The sequence below is a fragment of the Lolium rigidum genome, chromosome 1 (genome assembly GCF_022539505.1).
Source record: "Lolium rigidum isolate FL_2022 chromosome 1, APGP_CSIRO_Lrig_0.1, whole genome shotgun sequence".
In the NCBI taxonomy this organism is placed as follows: domain Eukaryota; kingdom Viridiplantae; phylum Streptophyta; class Magnoliopsida; order Poales; family Poaceae; genus Lolium; species Lolium rigidum.
In genome coordinates, this window is record NC_061508.1 from 71,643,352 (window position 1) to 71,657,522 (window position 14,171).

Consider the following 14,171-nt stretch of genomic DNA (forward strand, 5'->3'; position numbering starts at 1 on the left):
TTGGACATATATCCTCAATCTCATATGAGAATAATAATTGTTGCTACATGCTTATGCATTTAAGAGGAGTCCATTATCTGTTGTCCATGTTGTCCCGGTATGGATGTCTAAGTTGAGAATAATCAAAAGCGAGAAATCCAAAATGCGAGCTTTCTCCTTAGACCTTTGTACAGGCGGCATGGAGGTACCCCTTTGTGACACTTGGTTGAAACATGGCATTGCAAAGATCCGGTAGTCCAAGCTAAGTAGGACAAGGTGCGGGCACTATTAGTACACTATGCATGAGGCTTGCAACTTGTAAGATATAATTTACATAACTCATATGCTTTATTACTACCGTTGACAAAATTGTTTCATGTTTTCAAAATAAAAGCTCTAGCACAAATACAGCAATCAATGCTTTCCTCTTTGAAGGACCATTCTTTTACCTTTATTGTTGAGTCAGTTCACCTATCTCTCTCCACCTTGAGAAGCAAACACTTGTGTGAACTGTGCATTGATTCCTACATACTTGCATATTGCATTTGTTATATTGCTTTGCATTGACAACTATCCATGAGATATACATGTTACAAGTTGAAAGCAACCGCTGAAACTTAATCTTCCATTGTGTTGCTTCAATGCCTTTACTTTGATTTATTGCTTTATGAGTTAACTCTTATGCAAGACTTATTTATGCTTGTCTTGAAGCACTATTCATGAAAAGTCTTTGCTTTATGATTCAGTTGTTTACTCATGTCATTACCATTGTTTTGATCGCTGCATTCATTACATATGTTTACAATATGATCAAGTTTATGATGGCATGTCACTTCAGAAATTATCTTTGTTATCGTTTTACCTGCTCGGGACGAGCGAGAACTAAGCTTGGGGATGCTGATACGTCTCCAACGTATCGATAATTTCTTATGTTCCATGCTACTTTATTGATGATACCTACATGTTTTATGCACATTATATGTCATATTCGTGCATTTTACGGAACTAACCTATTAACAAGATGCCGAAGTGCCGGTTCTGTTTTCTGCTGTTTTTGGTTTCAGAAATCCTAGTAACGAAATATATTCTCGGAATTGGACGAAATCAACGCCCAGGTTCCTATTTTGCCCGGAAGCATCCAGAACACCCGAGAGCCGCCAGAGGAGGGCCCTGTGGGCCCCAGATGATAGGGTGGCGCGGCCTGGGCCCTGGCCGCGCCAGCCTATGGTGTCGTCGCCCCTTCGACCTTCTGACGCTGCCCTTTCGCCTATATAAAGCCCCTGCGTCGAAAACCCTTACGGAATAAGCCACGGTACGCGAAACCTTCCAGAGCCGCCGCCATCGCGAAGCCAAGATCTGGGGGACGGGAGTCTCCGTTCCGGCACCTGCCGGAGCGGGGAAGTGCCCCGGAAGGCTTCTCCATCGACACCGCTGCCATCTCCACCGCCATCTTCATCACCGCTGCTGCTCCCATGAAGAGGGAGTAGTTCTCCATCGAGGCTCGGGGCTGTACCGGTAGCTATGTGGTTCATCTCTCTCCTATGTACTTCAATACAATAATCTCATGAGCTGCCTTACATGATTGAGATTCATATGATGATGCTTGTAATCTAGATGTCATTGTGCTAGTCAAGTGAGTTTTACTTATGTGATCTCCGGAGACTCCTTGTCCCACGTGTGTAAAGGTGACGAGTGTGTGCACCGTGTGGGTCTTTTAGGCTATATTTCACGAGAATACTTATTCACCGTTATGAATGGCATAGTGAAGTGCTTATTTATATCCCTTTATGATTGCAATGTGTTTTGTATCACAATTTATCTATGTGCTACTCTAGCAATGTTATTAAAGTAGTTTTATTCCTCCCTGCACGATGTAATGGTGACAGTGTGTGCATCCGTGTTAGTACTTGGTTTATGCTATGATCATGATCTCTTGTAGATTGCGAAGTTAACTATTGCTATGATAGTATTGATGTGTATTATTCCTCCTACATAAGCATGAAGGTGACAGTGTGCATGCTAAGTTAGTACTTGGTTTAGTCGTATCGATCTTTCATGCACTCTAAGGTTATTTAAATATGAACATTGAATTGTGGAGCTTGTTAACTCCGGCATTGAGGGTTCGTGTAATCCTACGCAATGTGTTCATCATCCAACAAGAGAGTGTAGAGTATGCGTTTATCTATTCTGTTATGTGATCAATGTTGAGAGTGTCCACTAGTGAAAGTCTAATCCCTAGGCCTTGTTCCTAAATACTGCTATCGTTGCTTGTTACTTGTTTTCTTGCGTTACTACTCTGCTGAGTTACTACTGCTTGTTTACTTCCTGCAATATTACTACCATCAATTGCATGCCGATAAGCTATTTTACTGGCGCCGTACTACTGCTCATATTCATTCATACCACTTGTATTTCACTATCTCTTCGCCGAACTAGTACACCTATTAGGTGTGTTGGGGACACAAGAGACTTCTTGCTTTGTGGTTGCGGGGTTGCATGAGAGGGATATCTTTGACCTCTTCCTCCCTGAGTTCGATAAACCTTGGGTGATCCACTTAAGGGAAACTTGCTGCTGTTCTACAAACCTCTGCTCTTGGAGGCCCAACACTGTCTACAAGAATAGAAGCACCCGTAGACATCAAGCAATTTTCTGGCGCCGTTGCCGGGGAGGAAAGGTAAAAGGCACTCATACTTCGGTTCCAGGTATACGATACTTTTCAGCGCCATTGTGTGTGTGCTCGAAGCTATTTCCTTTAGACTACGCAATTGTGACATTTGGTTTCTTGTTTACACTAGTGAGGCATAATGGACAACAATGACCTTTTTATTCTATTTCCTGATTTAAGACATGGATGGTTTGATGCGAAAATTAAAAAACCCATGGAACATATTAATATGAATGCTTTGAACACTATTGTTGCTAATGCTATGGAAAATTCTAAGCTTGGGGAGGCTGGCTTTGATGAGCATGATATTTTTAGTCCCCCAAGCATTGAGGAGAAAATTTACTTTGATGATACTTTGCCTCCCATTTATGATGATTATAATGATAGTAGTCTTTTGTTACCACCTGTTATGGAGGATAAATCTGATTATGATTACAATATACCTCCTATATTTGATAGCTACTTTGTTGAATTTGCTCCCACTACAATTAATAAGAATGACTATGCTTATGTTGGGAGTAGTAATTATTTTATGCATGAGACTCATGATAAGAATGCTTTATGTGATAGTTATATTGTTGAGTTTGCTCATGATGCTACTGAAAGTTATTATGAGAGAGGAAAATATGGTTGTAGAAATTTTCATGTTACTAAAATACCTCTCTATGTGCTGAAATTTTTGAAGGTACACTTGTTTTATCTTCCTATGCTTGTTACTTTGCTCTTCATGAACTTGTTTATTTACAAGATTCCTATGCATAGGAAGCATGTTAGACTTAAATGTGTTTTGAATTTGCCTCTTAATGCTCTCTTTTGCTTCAACTTCTATTTCTTGCGAGTGCATCATTAAAAGCTATTGAGCCCATCTTAATGGCTATAAAGAAAGAACTTCTTGGGAGATAACCCATGTTTTTTTTTTACTACAGTACTTTGTTTTATATTTGAGTCTTGGAAGTTGTTTAATACTGTAGCAACCTCTCCTTATCATGTTTTTGTGCCAAGTAAAGTTTCTATGTTAAAGTTGATGTTATATTTGGGATCGCTGCGCAGAAACAGCATTGCTGTGTCTGTCACGAATCTGGGCACAAGTCTCTGTAGAAAATTCGAAAAAATCTGCCAATTTACGAGCGTGATCCTCAGATATGTACGCAACTTTCATTAGTTTTGACTTTTTCCATTTGAGCAAGTCTGGTGCCATTTTAAAATTCGTCTTTACGAACTGTTCTGTTTTTGACAGATTCTGCCTTTTATTTCGCATTGCCTCTTTTGCTATATTGGATGAATTTCTTTGATCCATTAATGTCCAGTAGCTTTATGCAATGTCCAGAAGTGTAAAGAATGATTGTGTCACCTCTGAATGTGTGAATTATTGATTGTGCACTAACCCTCTAATGAGTTTGCTTGAAGTTTGGTGTGAAAGAAGTTTTCAAGGGTCAAGAGAGGAGTATGATATACTATGATCAAGAGGAGTGAAAGCTCTAAGCTTGGGGATGCCCCCGTGGTTCATCCCTGCATATTTTAAGAAGACTCAAACGTCTAAGCTTGGGGATGCCCAAGGCATCCCCTTCTTCATCGACAACATCATCAGGTTCCTCCCCGAAACTATATTTTTATTCGGTCACATCTTGTGTTCTTTACTTGGAGCGTCGGTTTGTTTTTGTTTTTGTTTTTGTTTGAATAAAATGGATCCTAGCATTCACTTTGTGGGAGAGAGACACGCTCCGCTGTTGCATATGGACAAATATGTCCTTAGGCTTTACTCATAATGTTCAAGGCGAAGTTTCTGCTTCGTTAAATTGTTATATGGTTGGAATTGGAAAATGCTACATGTAGTAATTCTAAAATGTCTTGGATAATGTGATACTTGGCAATTGTTGTGCTCATGTTTAAGCTCTTGCATCATACACTTTGCACCCATTAATGAAGAAATACATAGAGCTTGCTAAAATTTGATTTGCATATTTGGTCTCTCTAAGGTCTAGATAATATCTAGTATTGAGTTTTGAACAACAAGGAAGACGGTGTAGAGTCTTATAATGTTTACAATATGTTTTTTATGTGAGTTTTGCTGCACCGGTTCATCCTTGAGTTTGCTTCAAATAACCTTGCTAGCCTAAACCTTGTATCGAGAGGGAATACTTCTCATGCATCCAAAATCCTTGAGCCAACTACTATGCCATTTGTGTCCACCATACCTACCTACTACATGGTATTTCTCCGCCATTCCAAAGTAAATTGCTTGAGTGCTACCTTTAAAATTCCATCATTCACCTTTGCAATATATAGCTCATGGGACAAAATAGCCTTAAAAACTATCGTAGTATCGAATATGTACTTATGCACTTTATCTTTTATTAAGTTGCTTGTTGTGCGATAACCATGCTTCTGGGGAACGCCATCAACTATTGTTGAATATCATGTGAGTTGCTACGCATGTCCGTCTTGTCTGAAGGATCTATCACCTTAATGATTGGAGCATGCAAATTGTTAGAGAGTAACATTGGGCCGCTAACTAAAGCCATGAATCATGGTTGAAGTTTCAGTTTTGGACATATATCCTCAATCTCATATGAGAATAATAATTGTTGCTACATGCTTATGCATTTAAGAGGAGTCCATTATCTGTTGTCCATGTTGTCCCGGTATGGATGTCTAAGTTGAGAATAATCAAAAGCGAGAAATCCAAAATGCGAGCTTTCTCCTTAGACCTTTGTACAGGCGGCATGGAGGTACCCCTTTGTGACACTTGGTTGAAACATGGCATTGCAAAGATCCGGTAGTCCAAGCTAAGTAGGACAAGGTGCGGGCACTATTAGTACACTATGCATGAGGCTTGCAACTTGTAAGATATAATTTACATAACTCATATGCTTTATTACTACCGTTGACAAAATTGTTTCATGTTTTCAAAATAAAAGCTCTAGCACAAATACAGCAATCAATGCTTTCCTCTTTGAAGGACCATTCTTTTACCTTTATTGTTGAGTCAGTTCACCTATCTCTCTCCACCTTGAGAAGCAAACACTTGTGTGAACTGTGCATTGATTCCTACATACTTGCATATTGCATTTGTTATATTGCTTTGCATTGACAACTATCCATGAGATATACATGTTACAAGTTGAAAGCAACCGCTGAAACTTAATCTTCCATTGTGTTGCTTCAATGCCTTTACTTTGATTTATTGCTTTATGAGTTAACTCTTATGCAAGACTTATTTATGCTTGTCTTGAAGCACTATTCATGAAAAGTCTTTGCTTTATGATTCAGTTGTTTACTCATGTCATTACCATTGTTTTGATCGCTGCATTCATTACATATGTTTACAATATGATCAAGTTTATGATGGCATGTCACTTCAGAAATTATCTTTGTTATCGTTTTACCTGCTCGGGACGAGCAGAACTAAGCTTAGGGATGCTGATACGTCTCCAACGTATCGATAATTTCTTATGTTCCATGCTACTTTATTGATGATGCCTACATGTTTTATGCACATTATATGTCATATTCGTGCATTTTCTGGAACTAACCTATTAACAAGATGCCGAAGTGCCGGTTCCTGTTTTCTCGCTGTTTTTGGTTTCGAAATCCTAGTAACGAAATATTCTCGGAATTGGACGAAATCAACGCCCGGGTTCCTATTTTGCCCGGAAGCATCCAGAACACCCGAGAGCCGCGGAGGAGGGCCTCGTGGGCCCCGGATGATAGGGTGGCGCGGCCCAGGCCCTAGCCGCGCCGACCTATGGTGTCGTCGCCCCTTCGACCTTCCGACGCTGCCCTTTCGCCTATATAAAGCCCCCGCGTCGAAAACCCTTACGGAATAAGCCACGGTACGCGAAACCTTCCGAGCCGCCGCCATCGCGAAGCCAAGATGCAGGGGACAGGAGTCTCTGTTCCGGCACCCTGCCGGAGCGGGGAAGTGCCCCGGAAGGCTTCTCCATCGACACCGCTGCCATCTCCACCGCCATCTTCATCACCGCTGCTGCTCCCATGAAGAGGGAGTAGTTCTCCATCGAGGCTCGGGGCTGTACCGGTAGCTATGTGGTTCATCTCTCTCCTATGTACTTCAATACAATAATCTCATGAGCTGCCTTACATGATTGAGATTCATATGATGATGCTTGTAATCTAGATGTCATTGTGCTAGTCAAGTGAGTTTTACTTATGTGATCTCCAGGAGACTCCTTGTCCCACGTGTGTAAAGGTGACAGTGTGTGCACCGTGTGGGTCTTTTAGGCTATATTTCACAGAATACTTATTCACTGTTATGAATGGCATAGTGAAGTGCTTATTTATATCCCTTTATGATTGCAATGTGTTTTGTATCACAATTTATCTATGTGCTACTCTAGCAATGTTATTAAAGTAGTTTTATTCCTCCTGCACGATGTAATGGTGACAGTGTGTGCATCCGTGTTAGTACTTGGTTTATGCTATGATCATGATCTCTTGTAGATTGCGAAGTTAACTATTGCTATGATAGTATTGATGTGTATTATTCCTCCTACATAAGCATGAAGGTGACGAGTGTGCATGCTAAGTTAGTACTTGGTTTAGTCGTATCGATCTTTCATGCACTCTAAGGTTATTTAAATATGAACATTGAATTGTGGAGCTTGTTAACTCCGGCATTGAGGGTTCGTGTAATCCTACGCAATATGTTCATCATCCAACAAGAGAGTGTAGAGTATGCATTTATCTATTATGTTATGTGATCAATGTTTAGAGTGTCCACTAGTGAAAGTCTAATCCCTAGGCCTTGTTCCTAAATACTGCTATCGTTGCTTGTTCTTGTTTCTTTGCGTTACTACTGCTGAGTTACTACTCGCTTGTTTACTTCCTGCAATATTACTACCATCAACTGCATGCCGATAAGCTATTTTACGGCGCCGTACTCTTGCTCATATTCATTCATACCACTTGTATTTCACTATCTCTTCGTCGAACTAGTACACCTATTAGGTGTGTTGGGGACACAAGAGACTTCTTGCTTTGTGGTTGCGGGGTTGCATGAGAGGGATATCTTTGACCTCTTCCTCCCTGAGTTCGATAAACCTTGGGTGATCCACTTAAGGGAAACTTGCTGCTGTTCTACAAACCTCTGCTCTTGGAGGCCCAACACTGTCTACAAGAATAGAAGCACCCGTAGACATCAGAGACCTAATGTTCGAGAAGGATTTTTAGAAACTAGTTGAATATTTAGGACGCCCGTATCCCGAGTTCTTCGGGATACCACTCAATAATCAGTCGGGAAAACCACCTCGGTGGAAGTTACTGCAGATCTAAGAGGAAAGCTAGGAGCCCCAATATGGGAAACCATATGGTTTTCTGTAACGGGAAACACTTGGAAGGATGGAATAGCCAAAGCCATGCAGGAAGCAATTGCCCGTCTGTGCGGACAAAATGAGAACAAGATCAAGAACACCCGCTTCTTCTACTACCCAAGACATGACCCCATGGGAAGACCACTAACCATGCCACCACACCCAGAGATGAACTACTATGTCGCATGCCTGGACTTCCTGCTGCACCAGACCCGCAAGGAGTTAGACAACGCCCGCGCTGGTCGCTAAGCACATCACCCATGAAGATGAAGAGTAGTATCACTAAAGCACTATCGTAGGTGTGAGTTGTATCTGTCCCCTTGTATCGTAGAGCGATGAATGGTTCTTAAAACCAACAGTGTGTTAGCTTTGTAATGTGTGATGTTTGGTATGAATGAAAAACTGTTGTTGGTTTTTACCCCCTCAACACTACTCAAGTTTTGAAACTTTTTGAACTTTAAACCAAACAAACCATTAAAATTTCCCTCTTATCTTATCATCTACCTCAATGTTCAGATGGACCCACCCACCCGTAGCACCAATCAAGATGCAATGATGCAGATGTTGCAGATGATGATGGCAGACCGAGAAGCCGAGAGAGCTGAACGACAAGCCAACATTGCTGCACTGCAACAGATAGCTCAGAACAATCAAGGCCATGGAAACCACGATCACCCTGGATCGAAGTTGAAGAACTTTCAGAACACTAACCCACCCATGTTCAGCAAGACTGAAGAGCCACTTGATGCTGATGACTGGCTCCAGACAATGGAGAACAACCTAGAAGTGGCGGGAGTAGAAGCCGCAAAAAAGTACTGTTCGCCACCCACTACCTATCAGGACCTGCCAGAGCCTGGTGGACAAGTGCCCGTGCAATGAATGCGGGACAGATGATGACCTGGGAAGACTTCAAGTTGAAGTTTAGCAAGTACCATGTGCCCCAAGGACTGATCAAGAAGGTGAGAGACGAGTTCCGCGAACTCAAGCAAGGAAGGATGTCTGTGGTGGAATACCGCGACAGGTTTCTTCACTGTGAAGGTACGCCCCGGATGAGACCGACACCAACGAAAAGAGGAAGGAGAGATTTCTGAATGGACTGCATGACGAAATGCAAACTGTGTTAGTAATTCCGTTCGCTGACCTCGAAGCCCTTGTGGACTCGGCCATACAGATGGAAGGGAAGCTGCACCAAGCCAACGAGAACCGCAAACGCCGTATGATGAACTAGAATGGACCCCACCATACACAGAAGTACCGCAACAATTCATCTGGGGAATTTGCCCCAAGAAACAACAAGCCACCTGCTCAGACTTACCGCCCAAACTACTCCAACAATAATGGAGGACCCCCGAAGCCCGGAGGCTACAACAACACCACCCCAATGGTAACAACAACAACCCCAATACTGCCCCAAGGACTGGAAGCAACACTGTTCCCGTCAACCCCAAAGACAAGTCAACTGTGAACTGCTATGAATGTGGAGTTGTGGGTCATTACTCCAATGAGTGCCCCAAAAAGCTTGCCAAGATTGCCGCCAATACCGCTGCACCTGCCCAGCAACAGCGCCGCTTTGCAGCAAAAAGGAACCAGAACAACCGCAACGGCCGTCTCTACCACATGAATGCAACAGAAGCACAGGAAGCACCTCATGCCATGCCAAGTATGTTTTCCTGTTAATCAAATTGCCCAACCTCTCTTAGGAACCTAACTTTTCTTAAAATCTCGGGACGAGATTTGTTTAAGGGGGAAGGGTTTGTAACATCCCAAATTTTAAAACAAAGAAGAAAATGAATTTCACTTTTCCAAAATTTGGAACCAACAAAAACTTTATTTTTATAAGTCAAGATGCATAGTGCTTATGCATGTATGAGTTGATCTTAGCCATTATTGTTTAATTAATGTTTTGAACATGATCTTAAACCCTAAACCATGCCCATTTAAGTCAAAGAGGAATAACTAAGAAAAAGAGAAAATGCAAATAGCTTTATGAGGCTATGACTATTCTTGTAAAACTTTAACCTAGGCCCTTCTACCTTGTGCCAATGATTGGAAAACATTAATAAACCTTATCTAGTGCTTAACAAATCAAATCCAAGGTGAAACAAAAGAAAATTAAAAAAATGTCCATAGAGGTATATGAGAGTAATGGCCAAATTGCCAATTTAAGCCTAAACCCTAATTCTTGGTTTGAAATGATGAAACACCAATCTAAACTCAATTAGTACATAAGAACATAACACAACACCACTTGGTTCAAAGAAAATGAAAAAGAAAATGAAAAACCTAAAGTGCTGGCTATTCAAATGGCCAGACTATGAAGAAGAACAGCAGTACGAGGAAGATGAATCGCAGGACGTCTACGACAACTAGGACTGCTCCTGACGTCAACAGTTGCCTGTGGAACAGATGGACCGCAACCGCTACTTCGCTTCCGCTATGTGTTGTGTTTGTTGATCAATAGATCAACTATTTTTGTAATTGGATCTCTAGATCCACTATGTTGTAAGACTGGATCATGTGATCCTTTATTGTAAGACGATTATGGTATGTAATGAATAATGTGTTGTGATATCAATCTATTATGTCTCGCAAAAACAATATTCCTGAGATTGCGATGTATGGCATAATAGGCATCTGGACTTAAAAATCCGGGTGTTGACAAGGCAGCGGCTAGGTTAGGAGAGGAGGAGCCGCAGTTGCTACTTGTGAGTCTTATTAACCTATATGCTCTTTGTCGAGAGGAGATGGGTGGAACCAAGCACAGGCTGAATGAAAGGGACAATTTGGGGGCAAAGAATCCAAAATACTAGTGGGGTAATCAGGGAGGGAACATTTTCAAGTGGTGGTTTTAATATGAAGGTTTCTATATATGCTCTGCACGTCCAAAGTACTCTTCATCTGACAAGACAGATTAAGCTCACGCACGGGAGAGGCAGAGATATTAGCCCAAAAACGGCAAAGACGACGTGCGAGTTGCAGACCAGAATTTCTGGGAGAGCGCAAAATATTTCTCCTAGCTCGAATCTTGTGGTATGAATTGCCTGCCGACATAGTATAACTGGCTGAACGCAGAAATTGTTGGTCAAAAAAAGTGTACAAATAGAGTGGCGTATGTTTGGTTAGACAGGTGGCCTGCTTTTGTTGATCTCAGCCGCCCACACCGACACTATTTGTCGTTGTTAAGTTCAGCTAATTAACTAATACTAGTTACTAAGTGATATAATTATTCCAAATACATGCTGGCAAGGACGAGGACACTTGCGTTGGTAGTTATGCACGGATGGGTGCTCCTCCATTAGCTAGCTACCCTCCTTACATAGACCCCATCTCCCTCTAGATCTCTTCTTCCTATATGTTCACTATTAGCTCCCCAGCTCTAGCAGTGCATTCCCCAGTTCTCTTCTTCAGTGCATTTGTTTTGATGGTCGGTGTTTGCAGGCGTGGCATCATCAAGATTCACATCCATGCCTGGCCCACGCATCGATCAACAAGATCATGTCCACGTTGATTGATGAGAATCTTGATGATGCTGCATCTGCAGACAAGGGCATTGCTCCTCATCTAAAGCATCTTCGTACATGACATGAGGTGAGAGTGAGACCTCATTCCATCTATCAGCCATATATACGATCCATTGATCTTCTCTAGCTTCGTTCTGTTCTTTTTCTCGGCAAGCAGCTTCATTCTGTTTATCCTCATTTTATACCACTTCCTGGGCTAGCTATCTTCCCCATTGATCCTTTAAGCAGCCCAATTAATAGATTAGCTAGGCAGACATTCATAATATAGTTGCTTGCTTGCATGATGCATGCATTAAAGCCCCCATTCAGAAATATATGATATGCTAAAGGATTCTTTCATGATGACCTCTCCCTGGTGTGTTGTAAGGTATTGTAATATTTCTTTTCACTTGCTACTTTCAGTTTCTTCATTCTTATGTTTCTATCTCCCAGTTGGCGTGCCAAACGGGAGGATCTTCAACTCTAGTACGGCGGTCAACAGTTATCCCGCCCCGAGGCAAAGTCCCGGCAGCGTAGCTGGTGGTCGTGCCTGGAGTGCTCTACCCAAGATCAGTGAAGGAGGACAAGATTGTAATCTTTATCTTTTATGTAGGGTCCTTTTCATAAACACTCAGGACTATGTTGTAGTTTGTGTTTCTTCTAGGATCCTTTCTGTAAAATGTGTGCCCATTTTGGGTCCTTCGGTGTAATACCCTTGTTTAAAAAAAATGTTGGTGCTATTATTACATCCTAGATTCATTTATTTATTCAAAAAAACTGTTTGTGACAAATAACATAAAAACATGTACAGCCCACAAATTCACAGAAGGCTTGTACCACGTAAGTACAATCAAAGTTTGGAGCGTAGCACCTATTCAAGCTTGCCAGAATTAAGGAAGTAGCACGTATTCAAAATTTTCTACATACTACATCAAGCAAGTCAACGTAAAAAAAATTCTTTTAGACTACTGATAGTGGAAGTAACTTCACACACTCAAGATATTTTGATGACATGACAATAATGTTATAAATGAAGGAAAAGAGTATGGTGGTAACTAGCTATGTTATCATAACATCACACACTCTAAAAGAAGACAAGATGAGTCTACAACATAATAAATAAATGACACAATCCATTCAACCAAATATAAATTATCACCCACTATGAAGATAGTAACATAGATTAGTAAAATATGCATGTTACTACTCTATGTTACTCCCCACTATGACTAGGTTGAGTGTGAAATTGGCACCCTTTTGTCTTTTTATGTTAAGACTGTTAAGTCCACTTTGCTTTGATTTCCTAGACAATTCAACGACAATAGCACGAGAGTTCCGCCTCATTTCCGCGGTCCTTCCATCTCGATTGACTCTGTCAGTCAACACCTCAGACCTCAGACCAAGTCATGGTTCAGCAAATTAAAATGCAACCGCCAGCGGAGTGCCTCTTCTATTCACCGCTCAGGCACATCTTGATGGGCGCCGCAGCAGGAAAGGACGTCGGAGACTTTACATCTTCTGCTGGGACAACACGAGCAGAGGACCGGCTCGCCGTCGCTGAGCATGTCATCGTCGAGTTCGGGCGTCGCCGGATGAGCGGCGATGGCAACACCCTTGGTATATGGGACGCACAAGCGACCTGCACCAACAAAAGCCTCCTCGCCGCGGTAGACGAGATCGTTTTCCTCAAGGAGATGCAAGCGTTCCCCATGGCCACTGCAGCTGGCCGCCGCATGGATGGTGCCCTGCGCGCCGCCATGTCGCACCTCATGGAGGAGCTCCTCAGTCTCAGAGTCTGGGAAGGGTCCCAGCTGGAAGGCAGGAGCGGCCTTCGCTTCGCCATCGAGAAGCTCTCCATCTCCATGACCATGACAGCAGGTGTGTCGTCACCGGCTCTTGTCTTCCTAACCGACAGCAGCACAGCCAGCACGGTGAGAACCAACACAGGGGAGGTGAGCTTCAGCACCATCGATGAGCTGTGCACGTCCGGCGGGAGCCAGCCAGCTGAGCCTGATGACTTCTTGGACGGGAAGTTCCCGGGCGAGCTCGATCTGATCTGCCCAGGAAGCTTGTCTGTCCTCCATGATATCTCACTACGGGTCATCCGTGCCGGCTACACCAAAGAGCTTCTCCAGACGTTCACCATCGCTCCCTGCGACGTTTTAGACAGGTACTAGTTAGCTGCTTTAAAAATCCTATTTAATCTATTCTAGACGTGGAAGATATACTAGAGCATGTTCATCTGAGATGCATATTGGATCTGAACTTGCCTTTTGCTTCCTTTAATTCTTGGTGTTAAACAACTAAATATTGTCACCATGGAACAGGTTCCTGTCGATTCTCCAAGTGGGATGCTCTCTGGAGACCAATGAGGCAATCAGTTACGAGAATGCCGAGTGGTGGACAGCGGAGGACATGATCAGGCGGTGGATCTTGGCGACTAAGCTGGTGGGGAAGGCCCTTGTTGCCATGCAAATGCAGCTCTACGCACAGAGCAACGACGCATTTGACAGGTTCAAGGACGAATACCTGATGGCCATTGCAAAGCGGAGTACTTTCATCCTGCTAAGATTTGCGGATGGGTTCACCAGCACGCACTCAGTAGAGAAGCTCATATATGTCTTAGAAATGTACGAGGTCCTTGGCAGTGCTGTCCCAAGTCTCATTCAGGTGTTCACCGGGCAACGCAAGGAGCTCAT